Here is a 17,962-nt window from a genome sequence, read left to right on the forward strand (position 1 = left end):
CTTTCATCCATTTAACTAAACAGACTTCCAGGCAACACGTTTACTTGGTACACTCCCGCTAGCACACTGCGTACTGCAATTTACTGCAACGTGTAAGCCAACCTGGGAGGCTGATATATCTCTTCTGGAAGGGCTGGGGAGGTGGGAGGGGGCCAAGCAGCCCTGCTGAAGACGAACTGTGATTCTGGGCAAATCACTTAAACTCCCTGTGCATACCAAAAAAATGAATGAGTCATTGACGTAACTGGTGCTCATGAGAAGCGCTCCATTACCTTCGGGTCGAGTTCGCGCTATATAAACTGCAAAAAAAAACAGTGACAATGCAACACACATTCTCATCCATCAGCATCACATTCTATTGAGGTGAAAGAAAAACATGCTTTACGAATACACGACCTGCTAATTTTGTTTTAATTAATTGATCTCTGTGCTCGATAAAGCAGCTCAGTTGAATTCACCTTTTCACTAGAGAAAGGTCATACAAGAACACAGTGTTCAATGGACACAGTGACGCTAGGGATTTGACTCTGTTTCATTTTCACTTTTGTGATGATATCAGTTCTGGGGCTTAGCATTCAACAATGGGCTATATTAAGATCAAACATACTGTCTCCAACACGTACACACAACCCTTCTTACAGTCTGGCTCTGCCCCTCCCCGGTCCACCGCAGGAGAATCCCATTTGTTGTGGAGGGAGGAGGCATTTCCGGCCACAGGGAGGGTGGCGCTAGAGCGGCCCTGCCTTCTCATAAAACCCGGATGCCACACAGGGCGCGAAGCGGACGCGCCGGCAGTGCGTCGAAGGCGCGCCAAAGGCAAGCCCGTCTGCGCCCGTCCACACCCGGGCAGGGCCAGGGGCCACCACCCCTGCCGGTTTCATTCCAGGAATCCGTTACAATGCTCAACAAATTCGACTGCTATGCCCCAGAATGGGGGAGGGGTACAAGCAAAGTATTAGCCTGGAAACCCGTTACAAATCCTGCCCCAATTGTGCCTACTCACTGAATGGTATACCAAACCACAGAGAGAGGGGACAAACGTTAAACTTCTCCCTAATTAACTGTAGATCACTAAGGAAACACCGGGTGGAACTGCCCCTGAAAAAAAAAACTAACATTGCCATGGCACAAATGGAGAACCTGCGTCCTATCTCTCTCCTACCCTATATGGCCAAAATTGCGGAGAAGGCGGTCAATGCGCAGTTGACTGCGCACATCGAGACCAACAAACTGCTCCATGCCACCCAGTCGGCTTTCCGTGCATTTCACTCCACTGAGTCAGCACTACTGCGAGCCACTGGGACCCTGCGGAAACACGCGGATGATGGCCACGCGGCGGCGATGATCCTACTCGATCTCAGCACCTCATTCGACACCAAGGCCCATCACACACTACTACAGTGTCTCAGGAGGGGAGGAGTAGTTGAGAGGGCATGGAAATGGCTGGAGTTTTTCTTGCGGGACCGCACCTTCCAGGTTGCACAGGGTGCTTTTCGATCTGATCCCGTCGGCCTGAAGCAGGGGGTACCCCAAGGGTCCAGCCTAAGCCCTACCCTCTTTAATCTTTACGTCTCTCCTTTGGCCAAGATAGTGGAAAAGTATGGGCTAGAAGTAGTGACATATGCAGATGACACTCAATTGGTGGTGGCCCTGTCCCAGCCTAAAGAACAGGCAGCGCTTTTGCCTGCAGGAATTGGCGTTATGGATGGCCGACAACTGTCTTAAATTAAACGGAAATAAGACAGAGGTCTTAATAGTGGGCAAAGACCAATCAGTGTGTACTTCGGCATGGTGGCCAACTGAACTGGGTCCTCTACCTCAACCCAGTAACCAAGTAAGAAATCTGGGGATGTGGATCGATAATAAGATCTCTTTTGACTACCACACCAATCGCGTGGCAGGCACATGCTTCGCCACTATGAGGATTCTGAAGAAGACGCTGGACTATTTGCCCATGACTGCGAGAAAGACCATGGTACATGCACTGATTACATCCAGGCTGGACTATTCCTGAAGCCAATGTCAGATGCTTACAAATGCTGCAGAACGTGCAGAACGCGGCTGCACACCTAGCCCTGATGCTGCCTAGGAGAGCCGCCTCTAGGAGAGCGCTGAGTACCCTGCACTGGCTTCCAATCAGAGAACATGTGGCTTTTAAAACCCTCTGCATTGGCCACCAGTTCTGCAGGGGAAAGGACCCTCCTTCCTGCACAACCTGCTTGCACCATACCATCCTGCCCGCCACCTAAGATCCAGCGGGACAGGAAGGGTGGAGGTGCCCAAGTTCAGGAGAGTCAGAATGGGTGGCCACTCCTTCCGGGTCCTGGCAGCCCAGGGCTGGAACAAACTCCCCCTGGAACTACGACTGGAGAAAGAGGAGCTCAAGTTCCGAAGAAAACTGAAAACATTCCTGTTCCCCAAAGATTAGGGCTAGGCTTGCTAGGGCAGGCTTAGGGGCCACCTTTTGCAGCAGTTCACTTTCCAAGAGCAGTCCGCAGCGTGGGGACACACTAGTACAGTGTAACCAGGCGCTATATAAGCTTATATAACTAACTAACTAACCTTCTCACACAAATGTCCATTACACATAACCCTTGTCCACGGGCATGCACACATGCATGCAAAGAGCCTTCCACACATACAAGCATGCTTACTCACATTACATCGCTATATACAAACTGAGGAACACATACACAATCTCCCTATATAAACACACAAGCACAATCTCCCTATCTACACACATGCATTCAAACACATACAGGCAAAAATCCCTATACACATCAAAACACACACAACTCCCTCAGAGACACCTAAGCAAACCGCAAGCACACAACCTTTCTGTAGATACCTAAGCACACATTCACGCTTGCACACCCACAAACGCACACCCCCACCCAGAAACAAATTATTTCCCAAAGACAAAAGCCCAAAAGCGCGCACACACAATATCTATGAGCGTTTTTTATTTACTTCCAGCTGGGCGGGCTCTCTCTTCATTGAGCCCTTCCTTATAGAGCAGTGCACCCAGGAGGAATCTGCCTGCTGAAGGGGTTCTCTGCTGTAAACTTCTTGCCTCACCGCCCCAGTCACAGCTAATCCACAGGTGAGAATTACACACACACAAAAAATGTTCCCATGTACCATTTAGCATAAAGTTAGGAATCCCGAAATTTGCCCTAATCTTGGCTTTAGCATATTTTTTAAAGTTTTTTATTTTATTGTAGAACTTTAAGCAAATTTCAAATCCCATTTGATTTTGTTACACAGTCTATGGAAAGTCTGAGGAAGAAGCCAGGTAAGTAGGTATAAATACTGCAGCAGGAACGGTGTGTAAGAAGCTCACTGCTTTCTAATTAGTAATTTTGCTTTAAAGCCAGAGGGTGTGGGCCCCTTTTCTTTACCTTCACAAAATGATGCCATACCCTAGTCAAGCTAATATCCAATTGCTGCAAAGGGAAATACAAATAAAATGCACATATACCGAGAGAGCATTCTTGCTATTTGTCATGCTGCTCTGAAGCATACACACACTATAGTTACTGTTCCAATGGATTTTGTTAAAGGTATTTCAGGTTTAGGCTGCTCAGGCACGGAAAGGTCCTTGTTGCTTGTTGGCAGTGCTTTATTGTCAACTGGACCTCTTGTGTCTGTTCAATTTCTCCTTGCCTCCTGCATTCATCTCTTTTCTTCAACACCAGAGTGGATTTTCACACCATACATCATTTATTGGCCTATACAGCTCTATTCGCAGACTAATTGGTTCCGTAACATTACAACTATACTACCTACGGATGCATTCTTGATTTAGGCATTTTGTTGGCTGCACCAATTGTCAAATAATTAAACATTTTCCGTATATGCCAAATATTACATCATCTGCTGCATAATCTACAGATTTGAAGAAAAAAAGCCTTGTTTCTAGCTCAAACAGCTCAAATGTTCCCAAAAATGCAGCTTAACGTATTACAGCAAGATGGAAGGCCCTTTGCAAATCTGAAATAGTCACGTGTTACTTATTGCTATATATGGATGTTAAATTGGTAATAATAGTGCATAAACCTCTCTACTTTCTGTACCTGTCTTGCCTCTTTCTGCATTTCACATCCGTCTTTCTGCATCTTTCTTCCTCTTCCTGCACCTCACTGTCTTCTTTCTGCACTTCACTTGCCTCTTTCTGCATTTTTCTTGCCCCTTTCTGCACCCCTCTTGCTTCTTTTTACACTTCTGTTGGGTCTTTATGTACCCCTTTTGCCTGTTTCTGCAACTCTCTTGCATCTTTCTGTATTTCGCATGCCTCCTTCTGTACCTCACTTGCCTCTTTCTGCATTTCTATTGCCTCTTTCTGTACCTCTCTTGCCTCTTTCTGATCCTCACTCTCTTCTTTCCATACCCCTCTTCCCTCTTTCTGTACCTCTCTTGTCCTTATCTGCACACCTGTTCCCTCTTTCTGTACCCCTTTTGCCTGTTTCTGCAACTCTCTTGCCTCTTTCTGCAGTTCTCTTGTCTCCTTCTGCACCTCACTAGTCTCATTTTGCACCTGTGTTCCCTTTCTGCACCTTTCATACCTTTTCTGCACCTCTCTTGCTCTTTCTGTACCCTTCACGCCTCTTTCAGCACCTCTGTTGCTTCTTTCTGTACTTCTCTTACTTCTTTCTGCACCCCTCCTGCCTTTTTCTGTACTTGTCTTGCCTCTTTGTACACCTCCTACTTATTTCTACACCTCTCTTGCCTCTTTTTGCACCTCTGTTGGTTCTTTCTGAACTGCTCTTGGTTCTTTATGCACCTATTTAGCAAAGTTCTGCACCCATCTTGCCTCGTTTTGCACCCCTTTTCCCTCTTTCTGTATCTGTTTTGCCTGTTTCTGCAACTCTCGTGCCTCTCTCTGGAGTTCTCTTGCCTCCTCCTGCACCACTGATGCTTTTTTCTACACTTCTCTTGCCTCTTCATGCACCCCTGTTGCTTCATTCTGTTCTTTCCATGCTTTTTTTCTGTACCTGTCTTGCTTCTTTCTGCACCCCTGTTGTCTCTTTCTGCTCTCATCTTTTCTCTTTCTGTACCTTTCTTGCCTGTGTCTGCATCTCAGTTGCCTATTCCTGCACTTTTCTTGCTTCTTTCTACACATCTGTGGCTTCTTTCAGCGATTCTCTTGCCTCTTTCCGAAGTTCACTTACCTGTTTCTGCACCCTCCTTGCCTCTTTCTACACATGTCTTGCCTCTTTGAACAACTGTATAGCCAATTTATGTACCCCTCTTCCATCTTTCTGCACCATTTGGGCCTCTTTTAGCAACTCTGTTGCTTCTTTCTGCACTCCTCTTCCTTTTTTCTGCATCCCTTGTGACTCCTTCCGCATCTCTGTTGCCTCTTTCAGCACCTTTGTTGGTTCTTTTTGTACTGCTCTTGCTTCTTTCTGAACTTTACTTGCATGTTTCTGCACCCCTGTTCCCTGTTTCTGCACATTTCCTGCCTGTTTATGCACTTCTCTTGCCTCTTTCTGCATCTCCGAGTTAGAGGTAGTTTTAATTCCCCTGCCCTATTAAGTACTAGGGCCTTACAGGGGAGGTCATGCCAATGACAGGGGTACCCCAAGCCATAGTGTACCCTAGTGTATGTAGGTTTTTTTCACTGAATTCAAAGTGTCAATCATCATAGCACTGGCTCCGTGCCTCCTTAGTCAGAGTCAGTTACCACCAGTAGCAGTCAGTTAAAAGCTGGGGTCACAAGATGACTTTGCAACAAGGCCTTTTTCTGTATATCTGTTGGTGCATATCTCATGTTACTTCCTGCACTTTTCTCCATCTTTCTAGATTTCTATTGCCCTTTCTTGCTTCTTTCTGTGCCTTTTTTCCTCTTTCTTCATATGACCTACCTCTGTAGGCATAGTTAGAAATTATCATTTAAAAAACCTTAGAAATTCACAGAAAAAAACATAGGTTTCAGGGACATTCTAGCTAGAAATTATCATTTAAAAACGCTTTGAAATTCACTGAAAACACCAAAGGTTTTAGGGATGTTATAGTTATAAATTAGTATTTAAAAAACCTTTGAAATTCACTAAAAAACATAGGTTTCAGGGACGGTATAGTTAGAAATTAGCATTTAAAAAACCTATTAATTCACTGAAAAAACAACAGGTTTCAGGGACGCTATAGTTAGTTGGACATTTCACTTGTACAAAACCAGAGAAATTCGGCTGTTAACTCATGCCCCCGCAATGCACTGCTGATGACGTCACACATTACATCATTCATGACATGGTCAGTGACATCACTGATGACATCACTGATGACATCTCAAATGACATCACTGATCCAAATCACTGATGACATCATCCAGTGACTGTGTGTTTCTATAAAGGTTAAATATGTTTTATATATCACACTCCAACTTTGGGAAACGCATATTTGGGCTTAAAGTGGACACTGTTTGTGGCGGCCCATCTGAGGGCTTGAAAAGGAAACAGAAATGAGTGCACCATCGGAGGATTGTAATACCGGGACTTCCGTAGCCATAATGCCTTGCAGGTAATTGTACCAGCCCATCTGGGGGTGTGAAACTGACATTATTGGTGGAGACCGGAGTACGCATTCTTTCCTGCAACTGCCTTTGAAGAAGAGAGGTAAACTTGAAACGCGTCGGCGTATTGCAATTGAATGACTGTTATAAGGAAGCTACGAACAGGAGCCTGCTTGTACCCTTCAAATAAAGGTTTGCCACCTCCAATATGCATTTTGGGTGCTGCTCAAGTGTGGGCAAAGTTGGAGCGTGATATGATACGGCTGCCCGGCGTCGAGCTTGCACCACGCGGAGTAAAGGAGGGGCTGTGCGGCTTGGTATATCCCGAGCGGCTTTTGGGAAACGCATATTTGGGACTAAAGTGGACACTGTTTGTGGCGGCCCATATGAGGGCTTGAAAAGGAAACAGAAATTAGTGCACCATCGGAGGATTGTAATACCGGGACTTCCATAGCCATAATGCCTTGCAGGTAATTATACCATCCCATCTGGGGGCGTGAAACTGACATTATTGGTGGAGACCAGAGCACGCATTCATTCCTGCAACTGCATTTGAAGAAGGGAAGTGAACTCAAAAAGCGTCGGCGTATTGCGATTGAATGACTGTTATAAGGAAGGTTTGCCATCTCCAATATGCGTTTTGGGTGCTGCTCAAGTGTGTGCAAAGTTGGAGCATGATATGTTATATATATATATATATATATATTGTTGTTGTTGTTGTTGTATAGCTTTATTTCGAAATATTTCATTTCATAAAAGCATTACAGTAAAAATCAAAGTGAGCATAAAAACAGTTATACATCAAAACTGACAAAATCTCAAGAAGGGTACTAAAAATATACGACCTAGTAGATAACAACCTTTCTAAAAACATTTATGCAAGTATAAAATTATCAATTTCTGATAGGAATAGTGGTGAAGGGACACATACGAAAAGCAGTCAGGCCACTGGAATTTAGATTGGTATCCTTACTGGAGGATCTTTCTCCTCGCAGTTCTTATCCTCCAAGCCCACCCCAGAAATTTTGCCAGGCCACAAGCAAACAGTGGATGAGGGTCTGATCTTAACAACTGTAAGGCCTCCAAATGTGACCGAGTGCCCAGCCTCGCGCAGAGCGGTTTCAACCATCTGCGACGGGGAGCAGCATAGGCTGGGCATTCGAACAACAAATGGGGAATAGATTAATCCCTAGTTGTACAGAAAGGGCAAGTTTCTACAGTTTGCCATGGTGGTTTCCATTTAGCTGTCCTTGTGCCTAAGGGCAAAACCCCGGCCCTAAATTTGAAATACAACGCCCTATCTGATGGATTCAAAATCACATCAAGGTAGGGTTCTCTGAAGGGGCGGGATTTGGTAGCCAAAAACTCCTCAGCTGATCTGCACAGATTCGGTTGGGTCACTCTCTCGTTATCCACCCACAACCAGAATATTTTCTTTAACAGCTGTTTGGGTGGCGAAGATCTACTGGCCCAGGCATCATCCAGGCCTAAGTCACAAATATATATATATTACCTACTGGCGGTTCCCTGAAAGTTTGGGGGGGATTCGTCAAGTGGGGGCTGAGAAAAAAGGGGGGTCCCAAAACGTGTTTTCCCCATGTTAATTTCCATAGGACCTTTAGACTCAGCTACAGCTTGAACCGCTGAAGGGAATTACACCAAACTTGTCAAAATGGTATTGTCTGGTATGCAGATCACGCTTTTGGTAAAATTGTGTAAATCCCTCCAGTGGTTCCTGAGAAAATTAGAAGAGAAATCAATTATATATCTATAAGCGCGAACGCGTGCGCGTACCCCGCGATTTTACGCGATTTTTTTTTTTTTTGGCGGGGCTTGGGGGGCTTCTCTCTTTCATTTTTGTGTTTATTTTTTCGATTTCGAGGGTGCCCACTCCTCGTTTTGCCCCCCGAGATCACCGCAGCGGCCCGAGCCGCCTGAAGATGGCCGCCGCCTTGTTGTGGGCGGGGCCGGGAGGACGTGGTTTCCGCTTCCCCCTGCCTGGGGGAAGCCTTCGATGTCCGGACCGGTCTCCCGTGCCGAGGGGGAGACCGGGTGATGCAGGCCTGAGGAGCCGCTTCCCCCTGCCTGGGGGAAGCCTTCGATGTCCGGACCGGTCTCCCGTGCTGAGGGGGAGACCGGGTGTTGCAGGCCTGAGGAGAAGTGTGGGCTGGTACAGGGCTCCCGTCTGCGGAGGGAGCCCCGGGAGAAGAGGAGACGCTTTGGCCAAGCAGCAGCGTAGGTAGGTTGGTGCGGGGATTGGGTGCAGGGTGCGGGGTGCGGGGTGTGGGCAGCGGTAGAAGTGGGCGGGCGGGACGGAGAGAATAGTCCCGCAGCGCCCTCGTGAAAGGGGCGTTTGCGGAGGCGGGAGTGCAAGTTCCAGGGATCTTTGCAACTGCGGGCGGGAGCGTGTAGAGCTCAGAGGGCGCCGAAAGAAGATGGTGTCTCACTCTCACAGATGCTTTGGAGCGATGTATGAAGAAAGGGAAAGGGGAGGAGCAGTCTTTGGCTGCTAATGTGCTTACACTGCTGTGCCTTCAAATGGGTTCTGGGCCTGAAGGGAGGAAATTTTCCGGAGTCTTAAGCCTCTTCTAATCAATATCCTCACTGATGCCTCAGCCAGCCTAATCGTCCGGCAAAGCTGTGCCTCTGCCCTAGCAATGTGCTGTTACTTGGTTGCAGCTGATGTTGAGGATTTAGGTACATGCCTCACTTGCCTAGAGGGAATCTTCACCTCTTCATACTTGAATGCTACTTCACCCAACACTGTGCAGCACAACCCTCAGACACAGCAACTGCACTGCAGTGCCCTGCATTCATGGTCCCTGCTGCTGACAATCTGCCCCAATTCACAAGTGGAAAAGATCCTTCTAAACCACTTATCCAAGCTGCCCAGCGTACTGTCCAGTGAAAATGTCAACCTGCGCATTGTAGTTGGTGAGACCATCGCGCTGCTGTTTGAACTGGCCAGAGAACTGGAGGAGGATTTCTTCTATGAAGACACTGACCTGCTTTGTACAAAGCTGAAAGCCCTGGCGACGGACAGCAACAAGTATCGGGCTAAACTGGACTGCCGCAAGCAACGCTCTATTTTCAGAGACGTATTGCACTTCATAGAGTACGGAGAGTGCCACGAGGAGACCATCAAGTTTGGCCTGGAGTGTATGTACATAGATAGCTGGTTTAGGAGGAGAACATACAACGCCTTCAAAGAAGTCCTGGGCTCGGGAGTGCGACATCATCTCCAGAATAATGAACTCCTCCGAGACATCTTGGAACTGGGTCCTCCTCTTGTGTTTGATGCAGCTGCTATCAAAGCCAGCAAGATCACACGAGTGGAAAAGCATATGTACAACTCTGCTGCTTTCAAAGCCCGGACTAAATCTAGGAGCAAAGTGCGTGACAAGCGTGCTGACATCATGTGACCTTGCTGAACCGTGGCCCACACTTTCCCACATCTGGCAACACATGCGGCTAGTCTTGCAGAAGTCCCAGATACAAACTACACTTGCCAACAACTGTGATGACAGAAAGAAGATGCCAAAACTACAGCCAAGAAGAGGGGGATACAGCTTTTACAGTGAAGCGTCAGACCCCAAAGTGTGCTGTCCCTCAGCATTCATCAGAGGGGCGTCCTCTAACCTGGGAGTGTTTTATACATCTATTTAAAAAGCATCATTCACCTGACTGAGCAGTGCCATTGCCTATGATCATGGGGAAAGCGTGCTTTGGACTTGTTAAGGCAGCTGGACACGTATTTTAGTCAAAAAAAAAAAAAAGAATAGTCCTACGATTTTCCTTAATGAGGCATGGTTCTATTTACCTTTGAGCCCTTCCGCTTCAGAGATCCCGCCTCACCTCCCAAAATGTCTATCTACAGCCCCTCTGACACGTTCCCCCTGCCTTCTGTGTCCCCCTATGCCCTGCTCCTCTCCCTTGCAGCCGAGCATGGCTCCCCCCCTCCCTCAGCGCCTTCCTCCTGCCTCTCCCCCTCCCCTTCCTGCTCCTTGAAGGCTCTGGGCTGTTCAGAGCTGCCACCTCCCCTCTGGCTCCTGCTGCCCCCTGCGGTGGACTGGTGGCCCGGAGAGCTCTGGGTTATCCTCTTAAAGGCTTCTCTGCACCCCCTCCTCTGCCAGCCACCCTCCTCAGCCCCAGTGCTCTCACTTCCCATGTGTTGGGGGGGAAGGGGGAAGGCGACAGTCATTGATAAGGCTCCAGACGAGGTGGCTAGCCCCAGATAGGAGTCCTGAAATCTAGAATTACAGTCGGGCTGGGGAAGGAAGTGAAAACTCCCACCTCACCAACTTAAATAAACTTTATGGTCACACGCGACATGTGTGGTGCCTAGAAACCTAGCGCCAACATGAGGTGTGCCCCCAAGTGTGCAGTCCCCACGACCTTCATGAAGTATGCCTGTTCTGATATGTATGTGGCTTAGAAGCAATCTCAGCGCACCATGCATGTTTATAAATTGGATAGCGCCAAGAAGCTATTATTACGTTTATGCGTCATCAGTGCATTATGTTCCTACGAGGGGATTTGACTACGCGTCCTTATGTTTTTTTGTATTTCATTTTTAATAAAGAATTGAGCTACAATATGCCCACGGGCCGCTTCCAAAGTAGGAGAAACCCTGCTGAATGAATGACAATTGAAGAGTGAAGTTTGTACATAGCGCCTAGTAACTGGTGAATGTTCCGACATACATATATGCATCTTACTTACATGCGACATGCATACATCGATGTAACATAAAATACATTGACTTCAATGAACTGAGTTGTGGTATGAAGTCAAACGAGAGCAGGGCTGCAACCAGTGTCTATATCCGAACCATGGAGCGCCTAGAAGCCATAGGAATGCATTTTTGATGCCTCAAATGTATAGCGCTTAGAAAAACAATGTATGTACAAAGCTATGAAGTCTGATACGTACACTATTCAGTAACTTAGAACTCTTGTGAATACATTATCTCTGCCCGAGGTGTATGACGTTTTAACGCCCTCCTAAACATAATGGGGCAGATTTACAAACCCCTTGCGCCACTTTTGCGTCATTTATACAAGGGGAAATGGCGCAAAAGTGGCGCATGGGCTTGTAAATCTGCCCCAATGTCTTTAGATGAGGTATATAGTTCATAGAGGCACTGTGGGTAATTAATGCCTGTACCTGGGTGGTACAAGGTTTGGAAACCTAATGAACAGATTATTTTAGTATCAGAGCAGTAAACCATAGGTTTTAGGCCTTATATAGTTAGGAATTAACATATAAAAAACCATTGAAATTCCTCCTATATATATATATATATATATATATATATATATATTAGCATTTAAAAAACCAATGAAATTCACTGAAAAAACCAAAGGTTATACACTATATATAGTTAGGAATTAGCCTTTAAAAAACCAATGAAATTCACTAAAAAAAACATAGGTTTTAGGCCTTATATAGTTAGGAATTAACATATAAAAAACCATTGAAATTCCTCCTATATAGTTAGCTGGACATTTTATTGACATAAAACCCAATGAAATTCCATATATAGTTAGTTGCAATAACTATATATCGCGCACCCGCAATCCACTGCTGATGATGTCACATATTACATCATTCATGACATGGTCAGTGACATCATAACTATATAAGGCCTAAAACCTATGGTTTTTTTAGTGAATATAAATAGATATATATATATATATATATATATATATCTATATCTATATATATATATATATATATATATCTATATATATATATATATATATATATATATATATATATATAGATATAGATATATATATATATATATATATATTTTACCTACTGGCGGTCGCCAGTAGGTATATATAGTTAGGATTATTTGTCTATGGAACTTTTGAAAATTCTATGTCTAATAACTTTGGCGTTTGTGGACGGAATCGACTGAAATTTTCAGGAAAATGGCACATTTTGTTTCTGAGCAGGCTTTGAAAATTTGGGGGGGTTTTGTCGAGGGGGGGCCGAGAAAAAAGGGGGGTCCCAAAACGCGTTTTTCCCATGTTAATTTCCATAGGGCGGTTGGACTCACTTTTAGCTCGAACGACTGAATGGATTTGCACGAAACTTGGCAAAATTGTAGGGACTGTTAGCCCGATGTGCCTTTGCTAGGTCTCAATATATGTGCTCCAGTAGTTTTTGAGAAATTAACGTTTAAAACAAGATATATATCTGTAACAGCGCTCCAGGCTGCGCTCCGGTTCGCTTACTTTTCGCGAAACAGAACTTTGAGCGCAGAAAGCTGATTGGCTCTCCGGTGTCTGTCAACATTCTAAACAGTCCGGAGCGGCCGCCATCTTATCTCTCGGTAGGATCGAGAGAGAAGAAGAGGTGAAAAACGAAGGGGGAATTTAATGAAAGGGGGCAAGGTATACCCCTCTTGACCCCCTAGGAATGTTGTTGGGGTTATTAAAGGGTCCCGTGAGGAAAATGATTTTTCACGGTAGAAGCGCTTCTCGGGCCGCGAACTGGGCCGCAAACTGGTAGCGAAACGGGAATTCGCCATTTTGTGCTTCGTTTTAATTAAATTACTAGGTATAAGGGGGTGCGGGAGACGTATCCTAATCCCCTATGTTTCATGAGGGTGGCTGAGGAGGCACATATATGTTGATACATCTCTTCCAGCGGCTGTGCGTGAGCTTTTTATTTTTTTTGCTGCGTGACGTCTGTTAACGTTCGATTCGATGGAAATCAGGAAGTGTTGACCGCCAATTTGTCACTGCGATAAAATATTTTGTTATAAATGAATCCTTATTGATAAACATTGTCTGCGCCATCTTGCCTTTTTTCCAATGCCACAATTTTGTCGTGCACGGCAGCCATTTTAGATGCCAGGCTGGTCCCAGGCTATCACCTACCCCTGCGGATGTAGTTTATGGCCCCAGCTGTAGAGAATCCAGACATGCCAACCCTCCCGATTCAGGCTTGAGACTACTGATTTCAGTGCTAGTCTCCCGCCTCCCGATTTCTGCAAGCAAAAACCCGGGGGCATATTACCAACAACTAGCGATAATTTTTGTCTCTAACTTGTTTAGAGACAAAAATTATCGCCGCACATCGGCGATTTTTATCGCAGATAAACCTTGCTATTAGAAAGGTTTTTCGCAAATGCGATAAAAAACGGCCGCAATGCATGAATATCGCTGAAAAGTCAGCGATATTCATGTATTATCGAGCAAATGCTCTTAGCCATGTTATCCACCTCCCATTGGATAACATGGCTAAGAACTGCTCAGGGCACTATCACTGACATGCAAAGCGGGGCCCACGATGGTCGCTATCTCCTTTTAGCTGTCACTAACTGGTGTTAGCGACAGCTTGGTAATAGGGAGATCATTTTATCTCCGCTTTCTTGGCTTTTAAAGCCAAAAAAGCGGAGATAAACCCCCTTGATAATATGCCCCATGATTCCTCGGGGGTTTCAGCTGACAGGGCTTGGTATTGTGTTACGTGGTAATTCTTCCAGGAAACGTCAGAGGGTTGATGCAGGGGCTCTAGAAGGGGTGATAAACCATTTAAGCCTCATGAACAAGCGCATGGTCTTTTAAAGATCTGTGAAGTACTCGGGGCGGCGGTGTGTGTGTGTCCTCTTTCAGGAGCGGGCAGGGGGGGGGCACTGCCAGCAACTTCCAGGCTAGGCAGTGTTCAACACTTGCATCACCCTTTCTCTGCCTGCTATTGCGCTCCATGCTTCGGAAAGGTAAGAAAAAGAACGTGCATTTGAGTTTGAAATGTCCGATCCTGTAGCAGTACACTTGCAAAGCGCACACATGACAATAACCCGATTCAAGGCCCCATTCACCCGTTTTAAAAAAAATATATAACACTCCAACAAAGTAACATTATAAAACTTTATTAACTTTTAAATATAATGAACGGAACAAAAACTGTAAAAACATTTAAAAATTTTTCACCAAAAAAAACAACAATTGTCAGAAGCTGTCTTTTGTGCGAATAGTCCCAAGGCAGCACAACGTGCTGAGTTCTGGACGGCACCCAGGTGATGTCGCCTGGGTGCCGCACTGGTTTTGGTATCCTACAATGCTGCTCCGAAAATTGGCGTGGGGCGTCCCGGGTGGTGCGGGGGGAGGCCTCGTCAGTAGCGGTCTGTTGTGCAAATAGTTCCAAGGCAGCAGAACGTGCTGAGATGTTGATGGCACCCAGGTGATGTCCAGTAAACTGCCGCACTGGTTTTCTGGTTTTGGTATCCTACAATGCTGCTCCGAAAATTGGCGTGGGTCGGCCCGGGGGGGGGGTGCGTGGGGGAGGCGGCGTGAACGGGCCTCCCCAGGTGGCGGCCATCCAGCTGAGTTGCGCCCGCTCTTGCGGCTACAGCGTCTCGCTCACCATGTTGTTGAGTTGCTCCCACTCTTGCAGTGCAGCAATAGGCGGCTGCCACATGACTCTTAAAATGGCAGACGGCTCTTCGGTTTTGGGCCTGGTCCACTAAAATGGCCCTCGGACACCTTGGAACTCGGACGCTTGCCTGCTAGGGCTTGGGCTCCATTCTCGAAAAGCGTCCCCTCAGCCGTGAAGATTCTACAAAAGTCTTGGGGGCCCTCGACTCCCGCAGGCTTCCGGTGGGGAGCGGCTGCCATGATTGCTCGCGGAATGACCACGACGGAGCCACGAGATGGTGGTGCTCTCATGCTGACGCCAGCTTCAGTCTGAATCATCCAGAAACAAGGTGGGGCTTTCATCGTTTGGGAAAAAAAATGTTCTAAACCAATGAAAAGTGTTATTTTTAGGTCACATGACCAAGCCTTCCATCATTAGGAAACCAAAAGTAAAATGAACCAATGAAAAGTTTTATAAACAAGTCACATGACCTGTTATGCGGCATAGGGCTACAAAAAGCGTAGAAAATCCGTTGGCACGTGAGGCGGCGTCAGTAGCGGACCGATGTGAGAATAGGCCGAAGGCAGCACAACGCGCCGAGATCCGGATGGCACCGAGGTGGTGTCCAGTAAATTGCCGCACTGGTGTGGCCATCCTACAATGCTGCGCCGAAAGACGGCGTGTCCAGCTGAGTTCCGGTCACTCTTGCGGTACAGTGACTCGAACGCGCCGAGATCCGGATGGCACCGAGGTTGTGTCCAGCAAGTTGCCGCACTGGTGTGGCCATCCTACAATGCTGTGCCGAAAGTCAGCGTGGGGTGCCCCGTTGGCTTATGAGGTGATGTCAGTAGTGGACCGATGTGTGAATAGGTCGGAACCAGCACAAGGCGCCAAGATCCGAATGGCAAGTCTTGGATGTTGAGTGCCATAGTTGAGAGTTCTGAGCAGTGCTTGTAAGACTATCTGAAGCTTATTATAAGAATCAGACTAAGTTGAAGACTGTCTGAAGCTTATTTGCACCTTTTGCAGCTTCACTATTGCCCAAGGTGGTGTCCAGCAAATTGCTGCACTGGTGTGGCCATCCTACAATGCTGCGCCGAAAGACGGCGTGTTCAGTTGAGTTCCGGTCACTCTTGCGGTACAGTGACTCGAACGCGCCGAGATCCGGATGGCACCGAGGTGGTGTCCAGCAAGTTGCCGCACTGGTATGGCCATCCTACAATGCTGCGCCGAAAGACGGCGTGACCAGCTGAGTTCCGGTCACTCTTGCGGTACAGTGACTCGAACGCGCCGAGATCCGGATGGCACCGAGGTGGTGTCCAGCAAGTTGCCGCACTGGTGTGGCCATCCTACAATGCTGTGTCGAAAGTCAGTGTGGGGTGCCCCGTTGGCTTATGAGGTGATGTCAGTAGTGGACCGATGTGTGAATAGGTCGGAACCAGCACAAGGCGCCCTGCACTGTTGAGCTTTTTTCAATGCCTGTTTTTTGTTGTTTCCCCTCCATCAAAAACAAAAAAAAATATAAAACTGTGCAAAAATACAAAAAAATGTTTAGAAAAGCACTGCTTGTAAGACTGTCTGAAGCTCTTTTGCACCTGCTGCAGCTTCACTATTGCCCTAGTGTGGCCAAAGATCGCCCATGACATAGGCGGCCGGCTCCCGAGGTCCGGCGGAACTTTTTTCCTTTTCCTTTCTGCTTGTCCCACAATCCGTTTCACCTGAAGACACGACCAGGTTCCTGAATGTGTGCAGGGGGACGCTATTGATTGAATGAAAATGGCGGCTTGACACAAAGCTGACTCAAGCGTTGCTGTTGATGCTATACAGACCAAAATTGGTTTTCAGTTTGTACATTCTTCAGGATTTTTTTTTCCATCCAAGGCTGATTGAGAGTTTGTAGAAAAATGGCTTCAGATTTTCCACATATTACTCTTCAACATTCTTCCTAAATGTAACAATGTGAGACTCACTAGGAGAACGGCTGTTTAACTTTCCTTTCAAAATGCTGCCAACAATATTTTCTGAATGGAAGACACCATCTTGTAGCATAAAGGGCCGAAAGGGGTTCTGGTCTGGCCGATTGTTGGTGGAGACATTTTGACTATATCTTGGACCTGCCCGGCCTCGCCCAAAATGGCGCCGGTATAAATGGGACTCGTAACTCCTTGCCCGCAAATGTATATCTAGAAAATTTTATTGTACGTGGCCCTGTCTTATTTTAATTACAAAATGTACGTCCACCGATTCCGCAACTGTTAGACACCTTAGTTCTTGCAACCTAATGGCTCGTTCGTTACGTTCCTCTATAATGTAAATGTCTCCTCATCATATACGATTTCAGTTTGCTCCGTGGCCGGCCCCTGTTGTTATAGGCCCGTATTTGTATACTGACATTTTCACAATAAAGGTTTTTAAAACAAAACATGGTAGTAGTATTTACATTGGTAAAGTTTTTACTTTTAGTCACTGTTTTCGAATCAGTAAAAGGCAAGTGAAATAAAACAGTCCAATTACATGACGGATAAAAGGTATAATATGTAGGAACGCAGTAAAGATAAATGGTCAAGGGCAGTTGTGTTTTCCACTCCTGCAACATAAAGTGATCGATAAGAATCTGATAATCAGGCGTATCGGCGACTAAGACAGCAGGCCGAGTCTCTTTTACTCAACGGCTCCGTCATGGAACGAAGAAACGCCCTTTTTCTCGAAAAAGGAATTTATTTTACTTGCAGGACAGTTGTAAATTTTCTGGGAAAGTACATTAGCCTGGAATATTATAACATATATGTTTAAAAAAAAAAAATGTTCGAAAACAATAAAAAGCGTAATTTTTAGGTCATATGACCAAGCTTTTCATCATTAAAATAACAAAAGTAAAATGAACCAATGAAAAGTTTTATTAACAAGTCACATGACCTGTTATGCTTACGTTACGCGCTGCGCGCCGCGCCCCGGATCACTTCCGGGTGCGCTAACGCGGCGTGTCATATAACGCATTACGCGACAACGTAGGTCAAGAATATAGTCAAAATGTCTCCACCAACCAGCGTTCGGAACACAACCCCTTTCAGCAGT

General features: G+C 46.2%; 1 pseudogene; it reads left to right on the forward strand.

Moving 5' to 3' along the window:
- Positions 1-1,918: 1,918 nt before the first annotated feature.
- LOC147709566 (interferon-related developmental regulator 2 pseudogene) lies at positions 1,919-9,945 on the forward strand (annotated as a pseudogene).
- Positions 9,946-17,962: the final 8,017 nt, after the last annotated feature.

Source organism: Lissotriton vulgaris, chromosome 6 (assembly GCF_964263255.1).
Source record: "Lissotriton vulgaris chromosome 6, aLisVul1.2, whole genome shotgun sequence".
Lineage (NCBI taxonomy): Eukaryota > Metazoa > Chordata > Amphibia > Caudata > Salamandridae > Lissotriton > Lissotriton vulgaris.